Source organism: Adiantum capillus-veneris, chromosome 12 (assembly GCF_014529385.1).
Source record: "Adiantum capillus-veneris isolate H3 chromosome 12, ASM1452938v2, whole genome shotgun sequence".
NCBI classification, from domain to species: Eukaryota; Viridiplantae; Streptophyta; class Polypodiopsida; order Polypodiales; family Pteridaceae; genus Adiantum; species Adiantum capillus-veneris.
In genome coordinates, this window is record NC_140942.1 from 124,230,038 (window position 1) to 124,252,035 (window position 21,998).

Below are 21,998 nucleotides of genomic sequence, written 5' to 3' on the forward strand. Positions count from 1 at the left end.
TATAAAACAATACAACAAATGAGAAAGAGTAAACCCTAATACTAACCATGCTGCCGCAAGAACTCAAAATGTCCATCAGGGCGTTTAAGCCCTTTCTGCGTGCGTACTTGCTCTCGTACGATGTGGGGTCACGTCCTGTTATCGACCACTATTCAAAACATAGAAAGAATCCATTATGTTAGAATTTAAAAGTACAAATAGGCGTAACTACCAAACGTAAAGAGCAATGCAAAAACACTCACAAAATCGGCCTCAAATGATGTCCACCCGCCGCCCCCCAAGTGGTGCGAGCTCCCTGCCTCTACTCGCGCTTTGACTGCCTCCTTTTGTTGCTTCCACTTGTCAGGATTCTCGTGCGTTGCTCGCTTTGCATTCTTCCGATCTTCTTTGGCTAGCAAGGCTGGTCTGTTCCACCCATGCTTTATTTCTTTTTGTACATCAGAACGCTTGTGCTTGCAGTATTTGCACATCGAACCTTCATCAGGTCTTCATTGAAGCGCTCATCTCGAATTGACAGGGGAAACTCGTCATGCAGCATGATGATGACTCTGTCTTTTAATTTACTTGGCACTTCACTCCAGGTGTTTAGTATGTAGTGTCTAAACACCTGAGAGCAAAGACCATGCATGTGCGAGATCACCTTCTTGCCTTCATCATCCAAGATGATGCCGCCGCTGATGTTGACGGAGTACGGCAAGCCCTCTCGCCTGTGACGCGTGAACCTGGGTGTCTTGGTAGGGGTCTCTAGCGGCGTTGCAATGGGGGTACGGACGTCAGGTGTCTCCACTAGAGTCTGGGCCTCGAAGCGAGGAGTGTCGACTGGGGTGACTCCCGGAGGAGTAGTTAGTGGTGTGTAGCCAAGAACGGCCGATAGCCGCACAAAAACGTGGCGTAGATGGCGATGCCGTGGCTGGTGTGGGGGCGGGAAAAGAAGGGGAAGGTAAAGAGCCTCGTCAAACACGAGGCAGTGTCGAGGCATCAGCAGCGGCATCCCCACAATAACCGCCGCCGCACCACTAGAGCATCGGTGCCTAAACAAGTGTGAAGATCGTCTCGTTGACACCAAAGCTTCAGAGCGCGCCGAATGCTCCAAAACAGAGTGAGACGTTGAAGGAGTAGAACGACGTGATGGTGCTCTAGAGCGATGACAATCCTCGTACCACCTCCTCTTCTGAGGTGACAAAGAAGAAAGAAACTCATCATCATCCATACCTGCATTAAACACACGAACATTTAATCTTAATATTGAATGGAGAAGAAAACGTGGACAAGTAGAGAGAGAGATAGAGAGAGAGAGAGGACTCATAAAGGGGGAGGGATTCCTGTGCAGAGGTTTTCCTATGAAGTTCTTCTAAATTTGTCTCCTATGTGCATTCTATGAATCTTGTAAAAACATTGCGCTCTAAGTGCGATGGAGAATGAGGCTGCAATCGCGAAGGAGGTGATTCATCTCTGCTCATAGATGCTGCTCGTCCCTCCACTAGATCTAGTTGCTCGGATGAAAGAGAAGTCATCCGATCAACTAGATCTAGTGGAGGGACGAGCAACATCTATGAGCAGAGACGGATCACCTCCTTTGCGATTGTAGCCTCAGTCTCCATCGCACTCAGAGCGGAGTGCTCGTCGGCATATCAGACTTTCACGACACACCGAGGAGTGTGGCTGCTTGTGAGAACATACCTGGAGCATACGCACCTGGAGTGGATGCAATACGATTAAATTTAAATTTCTCAAGTATAGCATATAGACAAGAATGGACAAAAAGCCACGTGAATACAATATATATTATAAAATGGAGCAAAATTGTTCAAATACAATGTTTATGGCTTTAAGAGGTCTCTCTCTCATCCTCACATAGCTCATCATAACTCCCTATATCTATATAGAGCTCTCCGTTTAGGCAGACATCCTCCATTTCATTTTGTAGATCCTCTGCATGCACCCCATAAAGAGTAGCAGCTTGATGCTCGTCTGGCACCACCTGAGCAGCTTCTGACTGAGACTCTTCTCCAATCTCCTCCATTGATGTCGATGTGACTGGCACATGGTAGCCCTCATACGTCCGTGCACTACGAGGGGCTACCTCTATGACGTACCACCAGTTTGATGCAGACTTTGTAGGATGAAATATCAGCTGCCAGATCCACATAACTTATATGAGAGCTTCCAAGCACTAACTTCTAAAATTGGATGTTAGCTATTTACATACTTACTTGTTCACAATGCTCGGGTAGTACGAAAGTGTCTCTTAGGTCAGTCCATTTTTTTAGTTGAATCCACCTCAAGGAAGCCAGACTCTCCTTTGCGCACAGTAGCGTTGCGACCCTCCATGTTTACCTTGAACCATTGCACGTCGAACAAGTCGACAAAAAATCCTCTATAACCGATCCTCAAAATCTCTTGTAGCGTGCCGAAGTAAGTGAGTTCCGCCACCACAGGATCTGCATTAGAGCACCGTCGTCGACTAGACTGTTCAAATTTTGCCATGATTCCACAATCTTGAGTAAAATGCTTTTTGTCGATCCGTTCCACCCTAAAATGTCGACCTTTACACCATGCTGTTGTGTATGACTTATACTACAACCAACAAAGATTTTGAGTGGCTGTTCAAACATCTAGAAATTCATTAGTCATACATTGCAAACTTACCTTGGTCACACAACCCCGAGAGTACTTCCACTCCTCCTTAGTCACTTCTTCACCGCACTGTTGTGCGCTTTCAATTGGTTGTGCAACCATCTTACGCTCATGAATGTTGGTAGGCTCTCCAGACCCGCCGAATAATGCATCGGTGGTTGTCTTCCCCGTCTCCACTCGATCCATGCCCTTTGTCACTCTTGCTTTGCATCCTCGTATTGTGAAATCCAATTTTGCATCACTGGATTGTGAAGCATGCAAAATCGATTGATTTTAGCCTCTAGATCTTCCTTCATCTTCTTCTCAACACCGAGATTGCACATGACAATCCCAAATATGCGCTCATCATCTATGGTTCACCATAGTGTGTCCCGCGCTTTATCAAATCCGTCTAGCCACTCTCCAATATAAACTAGGGACTCTGATACCAGCCAACCTTCTACCATGCTACCCTTTGGACGTGCCTTCTGACGCATATATCCCTTGAGTGTTTTCATGTAAAAAGAACATTCATTTTGAATGTACTGTGCCAGCTATTTCCACCTCATCAACTATGTGAACAAGAAGATGCACCTGAATGGTTAGCATGGTAGTAGAAAAGTGTTTCTCAAACATGCACACAACCTCCACAGCGTTTAGTTTGGCGAATGGTATGGATTCTACATTGACCTCCTTTTGTGAGATCCATTGCATCAACTTCGCAAGTTTGTAGATGGTGTTACGAATGTTAGGAGACAAACATCCCTCAATGGCCACCGGTAAAATAAACTGCAAAACACGTCTAGCAATGATATAAAGTCCACACACGAATTTGTTACTTAATTCCCACTATGATATATTCCACTTCAAACATACCTGACACATTTTATGATATTCGTGTGACTTCAAACCGATAAGCTTTCCTTCTTTAGTGAAACACGTTCGGAGCGAGTGCATTACTCCAGTGGGGGTCCGCACACATCGAATGGTCTCTTTTACTTTGTGTTCTTGGGCTCCTGTCAAAATCCATCGCGCTTTAGGGAGTTTTATCGATCCATCGGATGCTGTCTGCGACCAATATTCTCCATATGATCCACATTTATAAGGTCAACCCTGGCTCCCAAAGTATCTTTCTTGCCGGTCAGATGGTCCCACAGCAGATTACCCACATTCTTGAATATGTGCATTGGATCGAGCAAGTGATTGATCATGAGTCTTGGGCCAATATGGTAGCTGGTACCATAGAGAGAGTCTCTTTATCCCTGGGGACAAACCGTCATCACACATCTCCTCCTGCTCTAACCATGCTTGTGCAGACATCCTCGGTGTCTCTCTTCCCAAAAAGCCATCGTGTAACACATGATTCTTTGGAAGATACGCTTGATGACCTTTGTAGATTTGCTTCTTCAATGAGGGCGCCCGATGTGCATTAAGTCTAGGTCCACATGTGACACATGCTCTGTATCCGCTTGTTTGAAGCCCTGCATGTATACACATGACAATAGATAAGCTTGAGAAAAACCAAGATTTACAGTGTTTGAGTTTGAGTGTAAGTCACCTGAGCATTCTGTTAGTCCGGGATAGTCATGCATGGTCCACATTAGAATGCCTCTAATCAAAGCATTCCGTTGACCTGTGTGTCGGCTCATATCCACTACTTCTATGCCAATCCACAATTGTTGTAGCTCTTCCAATAGTGGACGAAGATACACATGCATATTCTTCACTTTATACCGCCCCGGCACAATCAAGCTTAGCTACAGTGCCCCTTCTTGGTAGTCAACCATAGGGAAATGTTGTAGTTGACGATGACAACGAGCCATACACTGTAAGATGTTGATCTCTGACCAAATGGATTTATGCCATCCATAAACAGGCCTAGGCGCCATCCATAGCCAGGCCTATGGATTTACGCCATCCATAGCCAGGCCTAGGCGCCAATTTCGAGCTTTCCTAGCAAAATCCGGCCATGTTTCGTCTGTATGTTTCCAGGATGCACAATCTGCAGGAATTTGTAGCACACCATCCGAAGATTTATTCTCCTCATGCCATGATGCTAGGGTGGCCATGGACTTACATTCAAAGAAACGATTGATGCGAGGAAGCATAGGAAAATATCACAAAACCTTTTGTGGAATTTTTGTTCCGTAGAGATCTACTCGATATCTCTCGGAATCACATTTCGGACACTTCTCCATGTCTATGTATTCCCCTCTGAAAAGAATGCAGTCGTTAGGACAAGCGTGAATCGAAATTTAATCCATCCCCAAGTTTCGCAAGATCTTTCTTACTTCCTCTCTGGAATCTGGCATCACATTATCAGCTGGCAGTATGTGCTCATTGACCAATCTACACAGCGAGAAAAATGTGGTACACTTGTGTAAGTAATCTATCAAATCATTATACATTTAGAGTTTTTTATTAAAGTAAACACATTGTAATAGATCCCCTGAAAAGCGTTGTGATGCTAGTGTCACTCCATCCAAACTTTGCCTGCATGTTGAGAAGAACTAGGAGCGCCTTCAATCTAAACACACATGCTCCATCGTACAATGGTGTATCGGCTTCACTTTTCATATCATCATAGATAAGCATTTTTGAATCCATGATTGTCTCAATCATTTCATTGATCTCGGGCTCAAACATTGCCGTGTTGGAAATGTGGTCTGATCATCTTCCGAGCTGTCAGAGGCTACATCTTGTGGCCTCACGTATGCTGCTTGACCAAAGCGCCTGTGAACACATCTATTGGATTGCAAGATTGATGCATGTTGGCCAGCGTCAGAGTCTGACGAGTTATAATTGGCAACAACTCGATCTATAATAGATGGATCAAACTCGCCAAATTTGCGAGCATGCTGCAAAGAAACGCGTCTTGTCTATCGCACAACATGCTTGCATTGATTACAAGGACATAAGATCCTTGTTGAGAGATAGGTGCTTCGGTTGGACGGCCTCACATCCTCATCACTACTCATAATGAATGCAAAAACCTTATAACCTGGACATAAATTTAATCTTCTATTGGCATCCTCCGTCTTTTATCTCTCTCTCTCTCTCTCTCTCTCTCTCTCTCTCTCTCTCTCTTTGTTCACACTGTAAACTATCTCACATTCTCTAGTCATGTCCAATCCCCACACACCTCGGTCTAGAGGTGTATGGAGATCAGAACCATCAGGTTATAATCTCATCTTTATTGGTAAATGATATTTGACGGTGCGAGAATTCTACACGCCCACGTCTACATGATAGTGCATGTAGTGGACAAAACCCCTTTGCCTCTTCTCTAGCTGTAGCAATTCACAGCATCTTAACATCTCTTCACAGCAGATCTTTGTTCGAGGGATTACTTAGCACATTACATGTTGGCCTCCAATCTGAGTATCATGCCGTTGAAAGCTTTCCAACAGCATCTGTAGAGAGGAAGAGAGGGATGACCGTTCGCCTAACTCTAATTTTTATTCCATAATCCCGAAGATAGACTTTAATATAAAAACTAAATCCAAAATCTAATCTTAACTCTAACCTAATTGAACATATGGTGATTCGTGGCTAATTGAATATGGTTAGTGTGTGAGTTAATAGGTGTCAGATTTTGATGGGAATATACATATTGTTGTGTAACTAGTGTTTGCTCTTTGGGCAAAGCCTTCATTGACATGCACTAGAATCTAACCTAAGTCTAATTTAATCTAATCTAATCTTAAATCAAACATAAATCTAGATCTAATCTAATCTTAAACTCAAAATAAACCTAATCTAATCTAATCTTAACTCTAACATAAACCTAAATGTAATCTAACTTAATTCTAAATCTAATCTAGTTAATCTTAAATCTTGTCTTAATCTTAAATCTAAATCTAATCTAATCTTAAACTCAACATAAAACTAAATCTAATCCAATCTTAAATCCTAAACCTAAATGTAATCTAACTTAAATCTAACCTAGCTAGCTAATCTTAAATCTTGCCGTAATTTTAAATCTAACCTAATCTTAATCTGATGTAAATCTAAATCTAACATAATCTTAAACTCAACATAAACATAAATCTAAATGTAATCTAACCTAATCTTAAATCTAATTTAAATCTTAACCTAATCTTAAGTCTAACCTAATTTTAAATTTAGCATAAATCTTAAATATAAGTTAAATGTAATCTAACTTAATCTAACCTAATTTTAATTAAATATAACTTTAAATCTAGCCTAACCCTAAATCTTAATATAACATTTCATTTCATATTTTCTCTACTTTTTTAATCTCTCTCTCTCTCTCTCTCTCTCTCTCTCTCTCTCTCTCTCTCTCTCTCTCTCTCTCTCTCTCTCTCTCTCGCGACAGCTTTGAAGAAACCCTAGACCTACTTGTGTCCCTCCCAAGATTAAGGGCGGCCTGTGGAGGGGTGTTAAGCCCACAAGCTCGCCTGCAGTCAAAGTATACCCACCTTATAGGTGATCAACCTGCACTTCAGCTGCTCTCCCAACCCAATGAGTTCACTCTGCGAGGACCCGCAGGCCGACATTAATTGTTTCGTTTCTACAGTTGTGTTTCCAGTCGAGCAGGAGTTTGGAGGGCACAAGGAAGGCATGAGTGATCTCTACTGCAGGTGCTTCTTCTCCAACAAGTGCAACAGTGCTCACAACAGCTTGCAACTCAGCCAGTGCTCACAACAGGGCGTTTCACGCTCACACAACAGCTCAATACAAAGCACCTTGCAACGGTTTCCTCTACTTCTTCACCAATACACTCCACTTGCATCATTCAGGGTAGCGTTAGTGATGAGCCCAAGTCTCACTCTCTCTCAGTCGGTGGCCAATACTCTGTCATAGCATTTTCTTCTCACAAAAATGACTCTGTCGATTCATCAGCGGCTCTGTCCATTCATCACAGAAATCTATGTTAGTGGCAAGGGTAGGTCCATTCTAAGGTGTCCTTATACGTTATTCACACAATTAGGATGTTGAATAGTACTCCAATCTCTCGCACAAGCAAGAGTTTTCTTGCGGTGAGTCAAGCTTTGCTTGCAAAAGCAAAGGAGGTTCAATCCTCCTTCGTCAAGAGTGTCATGGAGGTACAAAAGAAAGCTCACGAGGAAGCACAGAAGAAGATCGACACCAAAGTACAAGCATCCCTCCAAGAGTTCCGACTACAAGAGTCTCTTGGCCTCAAGGTCAAGATTGGAGGGTTGTGTCCCGCATGGTGCTCTGACGAGGATACCCTCGAAGAAGCAATCACCAAACTTAATGAAATTCTTTAACCAGTTCATATCAAGCCCGAAATTGTTTCTTGGATCAATGACACACATAGGCATGTGCCACCCAAGCAATGTATCCTCACTTTCAAGGACAAAGAGGAGCGGATCAATTTGCTACACCAGTCTCAACTCTTGAAGGGAACAACGCTGTGGATCGCCAAAGAACTAACCATGACTCAACTCACGATGAAAACAAATGAACTCAAGAGGTGCATGAAGCCCGCAAGCAAGGTAAATGGGTAGTCTCTCAAGGCGGTAAAACCATTATTCAAGAATTTCGAACTCCCCAACCGTCTATCTCCTCACCTGAGCCCCCATAGGTTTTTGTTCTTTTCTTCTATCCTTTTGCTGGACCCTCAGTCCTTAACTGATATGTATCAAACATCCTCATCTATTTGGAGCGACTGTTATGTTTTGTTTTTGGTCCCATGGGTCATATTTGACCTCCGTGGACAATAATTCAATCTTTCTCTCTCTCTCTCTCTCTCTCTCTCTCTTTTCCTCTCTCAATGTGTGTGTGTGTATGCATTCTTTGTTTATGCATGTGTGTGTGTATGTGTTTTTTGTTTATGCATGTGTGTACTCTCTCTCTCTCTCTCTCTCTCTCTCTCTCTCTCTCTCTCTCTCTCTATTTCAAAGACATAATGTGTGTGTCTGTCTGTATGAGAGAGAGAGGGAGAGAGAGAGAAAGAGGGGAAGGAAACATGAGAGAGAGGAGAGGGAAGGAGCATACCTGGATCTCCTTCCTCTCCTCGTGTGTGTGTGTTTGTGGGGCGGGGGGGGAGAAAGAGAGAGAGAGAGAGGGAGAGCGCGGGTTACCTCTTTTCGCTTGAGAGCTGAAAACTCAGATCTGAGATTTGAGTTTCTAGCGCTCTCGGTTTATTTTTTACCCCTGTCGGCGTCGCTATGAGCGTCGTTATGGGCATTGCTATGCAACAAAGAAAATAGCGACGCCTATAGCGATGCCCATAATGACGCTCATAGCGATGCTTATAGCGACGTCGTGGATTTTCACTTTTGAGCGTCACACTACGAGCGTCGCTAATGTGAAGTACCTCTTGTAGTGCCAGCGATAGTCAAGGAAAGTCTTGTGTGTACAATTGTGACTGTATGTGCTGTTGTTTTTGAATAATACCCTAAACATCAAGAATCTGTAACGATTATTTGTGCAATTAGGGTATGAATATTGTGTTTTCTAAAAATAATTCATCTACTAAAGAGAGAGGAGAGGAGAGAGATAGAGAGGGAACGACCTTCACTTCCCATCTGATAAAAACAACATAGAGCTTCCTTGCTAAAGAAATGTTGGACATATCCTGCACTCAACGCACTGCAAGAGATGACATCCGAGATTGAAGTGGGCGGAGGAGGCAACGCCTTTGGGGGGGGGGGGGGGGGGTTGAAAGGGGCTATGTGCAGGTGAAGGGTGATGCACGGAGCAGTGGGAGGAGGGGTAAGATAGGCAGCAGGGCTAGAGGGGACGGTGCCTCAGGAGGGAGAGGGGACTATGCGCATGCGGAGCAATAGCAGGAGGGGGTAAGAGAGGGGCAGGGGGATGGCATCGAAAATCTACGAAGTATTGGGCTTCATTCCCCCCGAATATTCCCCGCTTCCTACCCACTTAAAAGAGCAACCTTTGCGCACACACCCCCTCTGCATACTCCCCCTGCGTCTGAGAGCAACCTTTGCACACACACCCCCTCTGCATACTCCCCCTGCCTCTGGTCGACCCTTCCTCCCCTTCGCTGCTCATGGCTTCCTACTCTATGGGTGCTCCCTTGCCCCAACCCTCTGCGTTGCCGCACGTGAGGCCTCTACCTCTTCCTTGCAGCACGACACATGCACTGCTCGCCGAACTGAACCACACGAACGAGAGAGCCGCATGGTTCCATGGCTGCACACACACACACACACACACACACACACACACACACACACACACACACACACACAGAGAGAGAGAGAGAGAGAGAGAGAGAGAGAGAGAGAGAGAGAGAGACCTCCCCTGTCGTTCCCCTTGTCTCTTCCCTCCTATCCTCCTTCCCTGTTACTCCTCCCTCTACCCCTCCTCGAGCCAAAAACTTCCACAAGCGGTTCATTTACTGCTCTTGCATGCCCTCCCCCCCCCCCAACCAAATTGCACAAAACACACACACACACACACACACACACATAGAGTACTAGTACTACTACTGATACTGGTACTACTTGTAATTGAAATGGCCTATGAACTTTGAGAATAGCCGAATTAAGAGAATTAGAATGAGCATTTTTGTGAGATCACTTTGAGAACATAGATGGTGAACCTAATTAATCGTAGCAACATAAACATAGTACTTACTTAACTTGGCATGAACAATAATTTTGCGCGCGAGAGAGAGAGAGAGAGAGTATTAGAGAACATGACAATAGTTGAGGACCAGATTTACTTGGAGCCGGTTCCACCTCCAAAAGGCGTTTGTATTATAGATTCTCCCATCAAGAGAGACTTGGTACAATACAATCTTTGTGTTCCTTGTGACCTTTGTGATGCTATGAAGATGGAAAGATTTATGCATCATGAGCATAATATAAACTTTGCAAAAAGCATTAACTATCCCAAGCCTTAGTCCCAACCACCTTCGAAGGTGGAGAGAGCTAGCGGGGAATGAGGGTAGGGAAGAGGAAGAAGAATCATCCATAGGAGAAAGAAATAGTTCATCACTTATCATCACTCTTCTTGCTTAGCATAGCATGATAGCATAGTAATGAAGATGAAGAAGATAGCAAGCTTAAGCATTGAAGCATGACTCTGGTTGGATTTGCATTCCATAGCCAAGGGTGTTGGTGTAGGCTCTCCACTTCTCAACAAGCTTGGAGAAGGAGATGGAGCTCTTGCACTTTGCACTCCACACAATGAGTGTGTGTGTATGTGTGTGTGTGTGTGGGGGGGGGGGGGGGGGGAGTATACCCCCTCCCCCCCTTAGCTTGGTCCACCCCCGCCCCCCGCCCCCGTCTCTCTCTCTCTCATGTATTATTTTATGTCATTTGGACATGTGTCCTCTTTTTCCTCTTTGAAAAAAAGAACTGAATTATTTATTTTTATGCATCTAAATTCTCATCAGTCCCCTTTAAAGCCTATCCAATAGGATTCAAGCACATCATGAGGGCCACATGTGGAGGATTTTGACATGTATCATTTATGCTTCTTAAGTAAGTTGGTTTGAATTGAACACTTCAAGCACTTAGTCAATTAAGCATGGAAACTGTTTATGCCTCTTGGGAGTTTATCTTTGAATTGAACACTTCAAGAACCTTAGTCATTTAAGCATGAGAATCACCTCAAGCTTGGACAAGGTTCCCACAAATACTTTAAGCACTTTAGTTAGCAAGCCGACAACAAGCACCTCATGCTTCGGTAGGATTCCCACCTCAAGGTCGGTTCTAGCTTGCCTAAGGTCAAGAAACTTTTTAACACTAACTTTTGGAGGTCTTTAATGAAGCTAAACCTAAGGTCTTTTAAGCTCCATTAGATGCACATTGCTCGTTGATAGACTACCTCCTTTTGGACCCCTATTGAGATGTAACCATCTCTCTTCTTGGTCCCTTACTAAGGTAAATCTTGAAGCACTTATTGCACATTGCTCTTTGGTAGACTGTCTCCTTTTGGACCCCTATTGAGATGCAACCATTTCTTCTTTTGGTCCCATGTTGAGATGGATCTAGAAGCACATCTCTATATCCTAGGTCTTGTTTCTGTTTTATCTTCCCATATTAAATGATGAGTTTAAAATGAGAAAATCATTTGGTAAAATTAGATACTATATTTTATGACATTACCTCTCTCTTGAAATCATAGTAGTCCTCGACTATGAGGAGAGAAGATAAAACCTAGTCATTAGTCCATGTTTCTTAGTGGGTAGAGGATCCCTTTTTACCCTACGATATCATTCCACAATGGATGACTAATCCATTTGGCACTCGGGAGACTTAGCTGCCGCAAGCATGTCTCCTCCTTTAGTCCATATCATACTTCCAAAGTAGAGTGACAAGTTCTACTTGGTGTTTGGGAGACGTCGTTACCCTAATGCATACTTCTTAAATTTTGTGCACTATAAAAGAAAGAGAATGAGTCTTATAAGATAAAAACATTGTTCATTTAAAATGCATTTTCATTTGCTTACTCTAGTTTAGCATTGTAAGCATTGACAAGGCTCATATTATCCTTAAGCTAGGTTCCTTTCATCCATCTAGCATCTTTAAAAGGACAATTCTTAAACTTAACAAGATATCATTGGATAATCTTACTGTTTCTTAGTACCTTGTCTTCGTGTCAAAGAATCGATTCGGACTGCAACACCTCTTCTTGATCTTCGATCTCTGGCAGATCCTCTATTATCATGTTCTTTTGGTGGCTCTCCTTTGTAAGGCTTGAGTAGGCTCACATGGTTAGCATTGTGAATGAGCCAATGGTTGAGAAACTTTAACTAATAAGCCATCTCATTGATTGGCTTAAGAATTTTAAAAGAAAGGACCATAGTATCTTTTTGCTAGTTTAACATAATACTCTTGGTGGCTCATAGTATTCTTGCCCGTAGTATGCCTTAGATGAGCCTTGAGAAACTTTCGCAAAACCCAATCATTTTTCTTAAAGGCTAAGACTCTTCTTTGATTATTAGCAACAGCCCTTTTTGCCTTTGCTTTGAGATGAATATAACCTCTTTAATCTTTGGAAAAGATTATTGTGAGTCTCGGCTATATTCATCAGCAGAGCGAAGATCTTCCCATTACTTTAAGTAGTAAGAAAATTTTGGATCTTCCCTATTTAACCCCAAAAGTTGCTTTTCCCATAGAAGTATGTACAATGTCATTGTACGCATACTCTATAAGAGGTAGGTACTTCTCTCATTGAGAACATTGATCTACTTCCATGACATAGGCTTTTAGTAGATTTAAAAATCATAAGATTAATTATTTTACTTTGATCGTCTGTTTGTGGATGATAGGCCGAAAGAGAAATTTAATCTACTTCCTAGATTCTCAAAGAGACCCTTCTAGAAATTACTGGTCATTCTAGGATCTTTGTCCGACACTATGGATGTTGGCAAGCCATGATACTTGAAAATTGAGATCTAAAGAGGGTTGCCGTTTGATGTGCCTTAATAGTCTTTTTGACGGGCATAGACTGTGTTGTCTTGCTAAGCCCGCCGACTGAAACAATCCAAGTTGCTTCCCTTGGTCAAATTTCAATTTTTGGTATACCACGCATTTTTAAACATACTCTTGTATGTTTACTTTTCATGGTAGACCGACATAAATACATTTCTACTCCTCGAAGAGTAGATTATGGAATCCCTCTTTGCCCCGCATAAGGAGAAGCATGGGATTCATACATGACTTTCTTATTGTATTGGTGAGTAACACATAGCCTAGTGCCGTTTGGAAGATAACCATCCTTCAAGGTGAATGGTTCTTTTTTCTTCCCTAATGCAAAGGCTGTAATTACGTACTCAAAGTCTTGGTCGGTAACATACTCATCTATCATAAAATATAGATCATTGTGAGTTGCTATAGACACCACATTTAACCTTGGCCATTGTGAAACTGCATCGACCACTTGATTGTGCTTGCCAGCAATGTGAGCAATATGAAATTTAAATTGCTACTTGTGAAAACATTAGAATCATTTACAGATTCTCTAACAAAAATCATATACGCAAAAAAATAGAGCTTTTCGTTGACTTATCAAAAGAAAGCGTATTTACCAGGGATATGGTGTTCCCCGACTCATTAGCATCTATGTACATGCTCTTTTCCCTGTAGGTGAAATAAGTTCTCCTTTCATGGAACTTCATGTTGGTAGCCATGCGGTTGAACCATGGTGCCCCTATGATAACATCCTCATGTTGGAGAGGAGAGATAAAAAGGTCTTCTTTGTCGACGTAGCTTTGGACATGAAGCCTCAACTTCCCAATCAAGGGAGTAATGGAGGCTTGTTGTCCCTTGAAAGCTGCATTGGCAGTCACAGTATCTCCCATCTCAAAAGCTTGAATGCCCGACTTAGTGTCCAACTCCGTTGATATGAAGTTGTGAGTAGAGCCAAGGTCAAACAAGATGAAGACATCATGCTCCCTTTCCCCCAAGCATAGGAGAGTGATGAGCCTTCGTAATGAGTATCCTCTTTTGGAGCTTCAACCATGGAATCTCTAGGAGTGTTATTGAGTATATTTCTTTTGGGGCAAGAACGATAACCATGTCCTTGCTCCCCACACTTAAAGCATTTATGGTCTTTATGAAAGGCCTCTTATTCTTTGGGAGAGATCTTACTTTTACCTTTGTAAGCTCCTTTCTCCTTGGCCTTGTTGTTGTTGGTGTTGGTGTTGCCTTGGGAAGAGTTTTGAGCATTGCTCTTCCCTTTAGCTTCGTTCGATCCTTGTTTTCCATGGGCTTGAAATTTCTTCTCACCCCTTGTTGGAAATTGATCCTTGAAGCAACCATAGTCTGGTGGATGACTTCGGTGATAGTGCTAGGCCATTGTGAGTTGACATACTTGGTCATTTCTTCAGGTAATCTCGCACAAAATTGTTACTTTTGTTTGGCGAAGTCTATCCTTTGAAAGATTGTAGCTTTGAGATGTAAATCCTAAAACTTGTCTACATATTTGTGGATAGACTCGTTAAAGCGCAGCTTCAAGCTCCCTCATTCGATAATTTGTCCTTTGCATTGCTTGCAAGGAATTGCTTCATGATGGGATGTAACCATCTCTCCTCTTGGTCCCTTATTGAGGTAAATCTAGAAGCACTTATTGTACATTGCTCTTTGATAGACCGTCTCCTTTTGGACCCCTATTGAGATGCAACCATTTCTCCTTTTGGTCCCCTGCTGAGCTAGGTCTAGAAGCACATATCTATATCCTAACTCTTGTTCCCCTTTTATCTTCCCTTATTAAATGATTAGTTCAATATCAGAAAATCATTTGGTAAAGTTAGATATTATATTTTATGAGAGTACCTTTGGTGAATCACTGGCTTGAATTCACTTGGTGATTTTCGGAAAATGTGTCATGAGGTGGTATCCTAATGGTGTCTAACCCACACACACACATATGGTACTGTCAATGTACTGATCCTGATGCTACTTGTGTACTGATACTAGTGCTACTTGTGTACTGGTGCTGGTACTCTGTTATATTGGATTGGTATTGGTGCTACTTGTGTACTGGTACACACTAGTACTGCTGCTATTGTACTGAACTAGTATTGGTATTGGTATTGGTATTGTTTGTGTGATGTATTATACTGGACTGGTACTGGTACTGGTGCTACTTGTGTACTGGTACTTGTATAATTTGCTGGGACTGCTGGCTTGGGGTACCTTTGGTAAATAACCGGCTTGAATTCACTAGGGTATTTTTTAGGTGGTACCTTAATGGTACCTAACCCTTAGTTGATAAATGAGTTATGGGTGAGCTACCCGACTCTGTAAATGCTGTCTTCTTCTGCTTTATAACGTGGTGGCTCCTCCTTGGCGAGTCTGCGATTCAACGCTCTAAGTGCTGTGTGTGTGTGTACAAGGCGGCGCTGCTGCACCATTCCCCTAAGTGCTCTGTGTGTGTGTGTGTGCGTGTGTACAAGGCGGCGCTGCTGCACCATTCCCCTCTTGAAGCAGAGCCCACAATACGGCTAGGAAGGAAGGTGGCCACTTGCTCCAAATCCTATAAAAAGGTGAGCTTTACATGCTCACTTAGCATTGGTGGTATGTGTGAGTACTTGTGAGAAGTTGTCTATACATTAGGACTTTGAGGGTTTTTCTTGCAAAGAGATAATGTTAAGTGTCGGATCTATGGCAAAGGGCATGGATAAGCAGGCTATTGTGGAGCTTGCTGCTCCGACTCAATCTCAGGTGACTTGTGGTTTTGAAATTAACCTGCTGTCCGAACTGTTTGATGGGGGTTGTAATTCACTTGCTCGTATGGTAAAATTCCTCATGCTATTGTATATATGGATCTTGGGCAATATTGTTTAAATGGGCCAAATGAATGTTTGTTGTGAACAAGGTTATGATGGATTGTGACCGAATATGGTTAAATTGCCTCAAAAAACTTTGGGGCTAAATTGCCTCAAAAAACTCATCTCTGGCCTTATCTCATAAGAGCTTGTAAAGCACAAGAGGCTACATAATGAAACCAACTATGAATATATAGTTAGCTTTACCTTTCTTATTATTTATCTTTGAAAGCAATTAAGTTGGGTGACATCTATAACATGTGGGATACCCATGCATCATCTGCATATGGTGCCAATACTAATTAAAAGTTGTGTGTTTCCATGGGTGCAGGTGAGGGTTACCTTCTCAGCTATGGTTTTCAAAGTTCCTTGGCTTGAAGATGCGGACTATTATATCTTCTGGCTCTTGATTTTAGTACTTATGTATAAAGACGACTATTCTGTACTATGAATGGGAATTATACCTCCTTTTCATTGACATAGTTTCTAGTGTCATTTGTAATATGAAAGGATTCTTTGGTGAATTTGTTATATATTGTTATTGAAACACACACACACACACACACACACACACACACACACACACACACACACACACACAATGCACGCGCGTGCGCGCACACATGCGGACTGCCTGTGCTTCGGTCTTCTGCACTCCTTGCTTGCACGGAGACTTGCGTCTACATCCAACACATAAGATAGAGAGAGACATGCATGAGTTAGAACATTCTAGAACTCTGTAGAGCGAGAAGAGAGAGTCCATGAGAGGCGTCGACTAGAAAGGGGGAGACACTCTGCACTCGCCACCTACCCCAACCTCCTTCATCCTTTGCCCTTCGTTTAGACCGCATCACTTTTCAATTCCAAATTTTAACGATTGTTTGAAAGACAGCAACAAAAATCCGTCACCTACATTTGCAAACATATCACACTATTTTTTTTGTTATGCAGTACTGTAGGCTGAGACTGCTCCTAATTTGTGTCGAGTCACTGGGTTGATGTTCTCTCTAATCTTGGCACCCCCTTGTAGCAAGAGTTTGCTCTTTCTTATGAGATTTCTTGCGCTGGTAGTTGTGATGGCTGCAACCCTTCTTGCTCAGGTATTGATGGGGGTGGAAACTCTCTCTCTCTCTCTCTCTCTCTCTCTCTCTCTCTCTCTCTCTCTCTCTTAGGCTCTCGAGTAGAGGCCATTGGACGAGTCAATTCCAGTATGATGGAAGCAAACTGAGAGTGCATAGAATTAACGAGCTGCATGTTGAGACTAGCGAGAGCTGCATCCTGCTCCTATGTGTCATTGCAACGGGTTTCTCTTCTCTCTAACCTTGACACCCCCTTACGACAAGAGGATTCTCTCTAATCATCGGTTGTGCCCTTGTTCCTATGGTAGCAAAGTTGCAATCCCAATTCTTGCTCAATTTCGAGGGTGGGAGCAACAACTCTCTCTCTCTCTCTCTCTCTCTCTCTCTCTCTCTCTCTCTCTCTCTCTCTCTCTCTCTCTCTCTCTCTCTCTCTAGCGCGCGCAAAGGCCCGTGGACGATCAAGTTCTAGTATGACGATTTATCACCCCCTCAGCCACGTGTGGCACCGTCTACCTCTTCGCCTCCCTATGGCTCATGATGCCACATACGCCTTCTAGCTCTCCACTCCATTCCATGCCACGTGAAACAAGCCCTCGATAATAGAGTAAAAAACTGATCTCATGCATCTTCTTTCCATGGTTCAGTGGCAATGTCCTAATGAGTACCTTCTGCCTCAATTAATAAAAAATTATCTATTTTTAATTAAAATACATATGGCTTTATTCACTAATTAAAAGGGAACACATCACTATGGCCTTAGCCCTTTGGGCAGACCAAAAACGCCACCCCTTTTTTCATTAGCAAAAAGGAAGGCATCACTAAGACTGGTTACACACAGAACTCCCAAGCTTGGGCATGTTGGCATGGATTCCAGGTGGCGACGTAGGAATGCCCAAGACAAGGGACAACCAAGCTCCCTTGTCCATCAATGGGCGGGGGTGGAGCTCACGTCACGATAGCAGCAAGACTCTGACGCAACCAATAGCCTATGCACCAATTGCTGCAATATGCAGCTTTTATTTAGTTCTTACTTGAAGCTGGACAGGCAGGTCCTCAACACTAAAGGACACAGGCCATTTAATGAAGCCCAAGCCGTGGGATCCACGACAGCGAAGCTAGGACACGGAGATCGAGACGCGCACAGCCGTAGGATGCTGGGGTAAACTAGGACACGAAAAAGTAAACTTGGACAAGCAGGGGGACTGTCTAAGTTTATTTATCATTATATGGTTTGCCCATATGGCAACTTCCCCGTCGGGCGTAGCGATTAGTGCATTGGGCTCTCATGGTGGTGGCGAGGGTTCGAGTCTCCGTGCCCGCGATGGGCGCCCATTTTTTACCACCCTCAATCCTCCTCGAGATCCCCCCTTTCAACCTGCACCGCCGATCCCATCTCTTTCTACCTGTGCCCTTTACTGCGTGGCAGGCAGTTGTGTAAAGCTCACCCTTTGGCCAGGCCAAATTTTTTGATAATATTCAGTGTTCACTATTTCTCACGCAGATCGACAGTGCAGCTGCGTTCCCAAGAGTAACCACAGCGAAGGACACTGTCGGTTGTATGTATATCGGTTCAAGACCGGCAATTGCAATAGCTCAGACGAAGAGAAAGGCCGGTTTATCTCTTGGGATAGTTTCCTACGACGTTAAAAATCTTCTTCTTCTTCTGTAGATGCTTCCTCTCGTTTGAACAAGCCTCTCCGGCATGGTCTAGGGTACGGAATTGTATCCTTCTCATCTCTGACTTTATTTTTCAGATTTCTTGCTTTTGTCTCCATTGGCCTCCTTAAATCAATCACCTTGCAGCATTATGGTCCTGCCTTTATCTTTGGCAGAGGTACGCTTTTGTTTTCTTGCCATCCTCATCCGTTTGCATTATGCACCTGTCCAAGGAATGATTGATGGGGATCTTTGTTTTGTACTCAAGCTACCCAACTCATTGTTGAGACTTTGTATGCAACTTCTTTTGATCTTTGAAGGCCCAGTTTGTCGTAATTTTCTCTTGCACTTTGTATATCTAGCGTTTTTGAATCAACTATCTCTCTCTGAGACCTATGCAGATGCTCAATGGCCTATCACCCAAAGGAAGTACAAAAGCGTTGTAACAATGTGTAGGCTATGTAAACATCAAGGTGGTTTATATGATGAATGTAAAATGAACCATTGGGGAGGTGAATAATGCCATGTGATGTGGGCATGAACCTGATTGAAAAGAATTGACAATCTCGCCCATGTGTGAAGAAAGATGGATCGACGCAGCTTCGCTGCCCTGGAGGAGCCAGCTGAAAAATCCCATTGATTGTGAAGAGTATGCAACAATTAGATGCAAATGACTGTCAAAATGGTGGATGTAGGGGAGGACTGTGAGTTGAGAATGTGGGCACACCGCGCTTCGTGAAACATGTGTCTCGATGGTAGAAATCCATCCGGTGAACAACATTTGGGATCATTTGTAGAGTGCCTGGTCTATATCATACGGAAGTAAGAATGAAGATTGGATATGTTGGGAGACATTGAAAAAAGATGTGTGACCTCAGTAATTGCAAAAGCCATGCAATTTTCCCCTACGTCACGAATAATGGATCCCACTCTAATCAACAAACAACAAACTTCCATCCACATTGGCTATACATATGGACAAACTCCGCAACAGTGCCTCAAGACTCAGGCTCTAGAGTACATCTCTGACAAGTCGGACCATGACTAGTGAATGCAGCCAAAGTGCAAACAGACAATCATGCGCGTGCTATCATCCACATGAATAAACATATCTTGCGGTTGATCTTGAGGGTCTAGATGCATGACCAAAATTGTCGTCGGAAGGCTGGGAGGATGCGCTAACCTTGTCATATCTTTGACTGGAGTGGACAGTAAGTTGGGTGTCGGGTCCGCAAAAGAAGCCTCCTCCCAACGGATATAGTGTACTGGAAAAAGGATACCACGTGCCAACGGAAAAGAAGAGACTGAGCAGGCTTTTAGCACTTAAAAACAATTGAAACGAAAGAGATGCACGAGACACGGAGTGACAGAGTTCACCCCAAGAGAGCATTGGTCGAAACCTTGGCTCTCTTTCGGTATTTCTTTATATTGCTTCAACTTAGTACAACGGTGGCACAGTTGCTCTGCATCTCCATGCGAGAGTATGCCAGAGAGTGGGCCCTCAACACATATTTAAAGGCCCCTTGGCCATTGAAAGCAGTTTACATGAAAAGCATCAAACTCAAAAGCATCTGGTTCAAAAGCTGGTGTCCAAAAGTTGCCAGTGCAATATTCGGAAATTCAACAGCCAACGCAAATGTGGGCGTCCGTACAACTGCCACGTCAATAGCCAATGCAGCTTGTCAGTGCGTTTTACGGTTCCTCGATAGAGCAACCACGTCATCATCTTTTACGCAAGTCTTTGGGTATGTGTGCTTGATTTATTTTATTATCTTGGGCTTCAATAAGTTGCTGGGGTTAGGTTTTTTTAAAAATCCTAACCCTTCTTTAGTTCTTGGGCCACTTGGCGAGGTTTTGTAAGTTGGTCAAGATTTCTTCTTCTTCTTCTGCTTGTGCTAGGGTTTAGGTCCCCTCGGCTGGGATTTGCAAGTTGCCTAGGATGAGGCTTAGGGGAGCCCTAACCTGTTGGGTCTCAGTGGCTTGACACGTCAGCAATTTGGGACATCCCCTCTTTTTAAAAGGACCACATAATCGTTCGCGACTACATTATATTTGCAAAACAACTCAAGTTAGCTAAAAAATAGTTGAGGGTCATTCCGAGGGTCAATCGTGAAGGTCATTCAGTTTTCTCATTCCATATCGGAGCTCTTGATATTTTGACGTAGTAAAATTAGCCATCACACCTATACCGCGTTGATTTGTAACGGGTGTCTCGATATATTAAAATACATACTGAGGCAATCTCACTCAATCAGGAATATTCAGTGGTTGGCACATCACAATGCAACACAATATGCTTACATATGCAAGTTACAAGACATAGAAACATAAATCGCCGATGAACACTCCACGCGCAAAAAACCATCCAGGTCCAGGCCACGAGCTGTTCAACGACTCCCTCATCACTTCTCCTGCAAATAACCTAAAAAGGTCCGGGCCATGCGATATAGAGACCTTTTACAGCCAATTGCCCCCCGGATTGCAACTTGCGTCGCGTGGAGGTGCTGAGAGTAACCATTGCTTAGACACTTCAATACTCCCCCGTAAATAACTATCCAGGTCCAGGCCATGAGCAACAACAACACAAACATTTAATACTCTCCGCGTAAATAACCATCGTGGTATGGACCATGAGTAAAAACACCTTAAATAACCATTCAGGTCCGGGCTATGAGTATGTGCAGGCATTATCAATCATCAATTCTCTTGAGTACTTTTTCTGGGAGTAAATTACGAATTATTGAAACCAATATCGAAGCCAAAATCAAACAATTCTCAAATCGACACCAAAATATGTTCAAAATGGATAACATCTATTTCAAACAGTATTCTCAAACAGATTCTCAAGCAAAGTTCAAAGCAAGAAACGACGAAAAGATCATATGTTTTATTAAAAAAGGAAGCATTTTCACAGAGTCAATCAATATGATTTCCTTGACGACAAGGGCAAAAAGGCCAAAGAATTTAGAGGAGGAGGACAGGTAGTAAAGTTTGAGTACTTTTCAAGGTTTCGATATGCTCCTAAGGCTTTAGCATTTATCCAACAGTTTGATATGGCATTCTCTGGAGGCCGCTATACAGAGCACTCCAAGATCAGACGGGGGGCAACATCCTTTCTGAAAGGCAATGCACGGACATGGTGATCCACTCTTTTGTTAATAAGGAAACAAGCGCTGACAAAGTGGTTGAAACTTAAGAAACTCTTTATTTCTTCACGGCTCACACAAGAATATGAACGAGACGTGATTACTGAGTGGAACCATATTCGGATGGTCAAGACAGAATCTTTGGATTCTTACGGTGAGAGATTTTGGGATGTCTTCTTACCTGCTTCATCCTTTAAGAAGATCAGTTTTAAGGAGCAGACTGAACGAATCTTTTGCGGACTTCCTAAAGAGATTCCAGACTAC

At 43.1% G+C, this 21,998-nt stretch overlaps 1 protein-coding gene across 5 annotated transcripts in view; it reads left to right on the plus strand.

The window, feature by feature from the left end:
• The first annotated feature begins 18,243 nt into the window (after positions 1-18,243).
• Positions 18,244-21,998, plus strand: part of LOC147446464 (bet1-like protein At4g14600) — a 32,411-nt gene continuing 28,656 nt past the window's right edge. The window contains exons 1-2 of one of the 5 annotated variants that reach the window (XM_086525673.1): positions 18,244-18,644; positions 18,736-18,766. The gene's annotated coding sequence lies outside the window, so the exon portion shown is untranslated. Of the gene's footprint in view, positions 18,655-18,686; positions 18,767-18,857; positions 18,882-21,998 lie in introns of those variants that run through there. The other 4 variants (XM_086525674.1, XM_086525671.1, XM_086525672.1 and 1 more) reach the window with 4 other exon arrangements.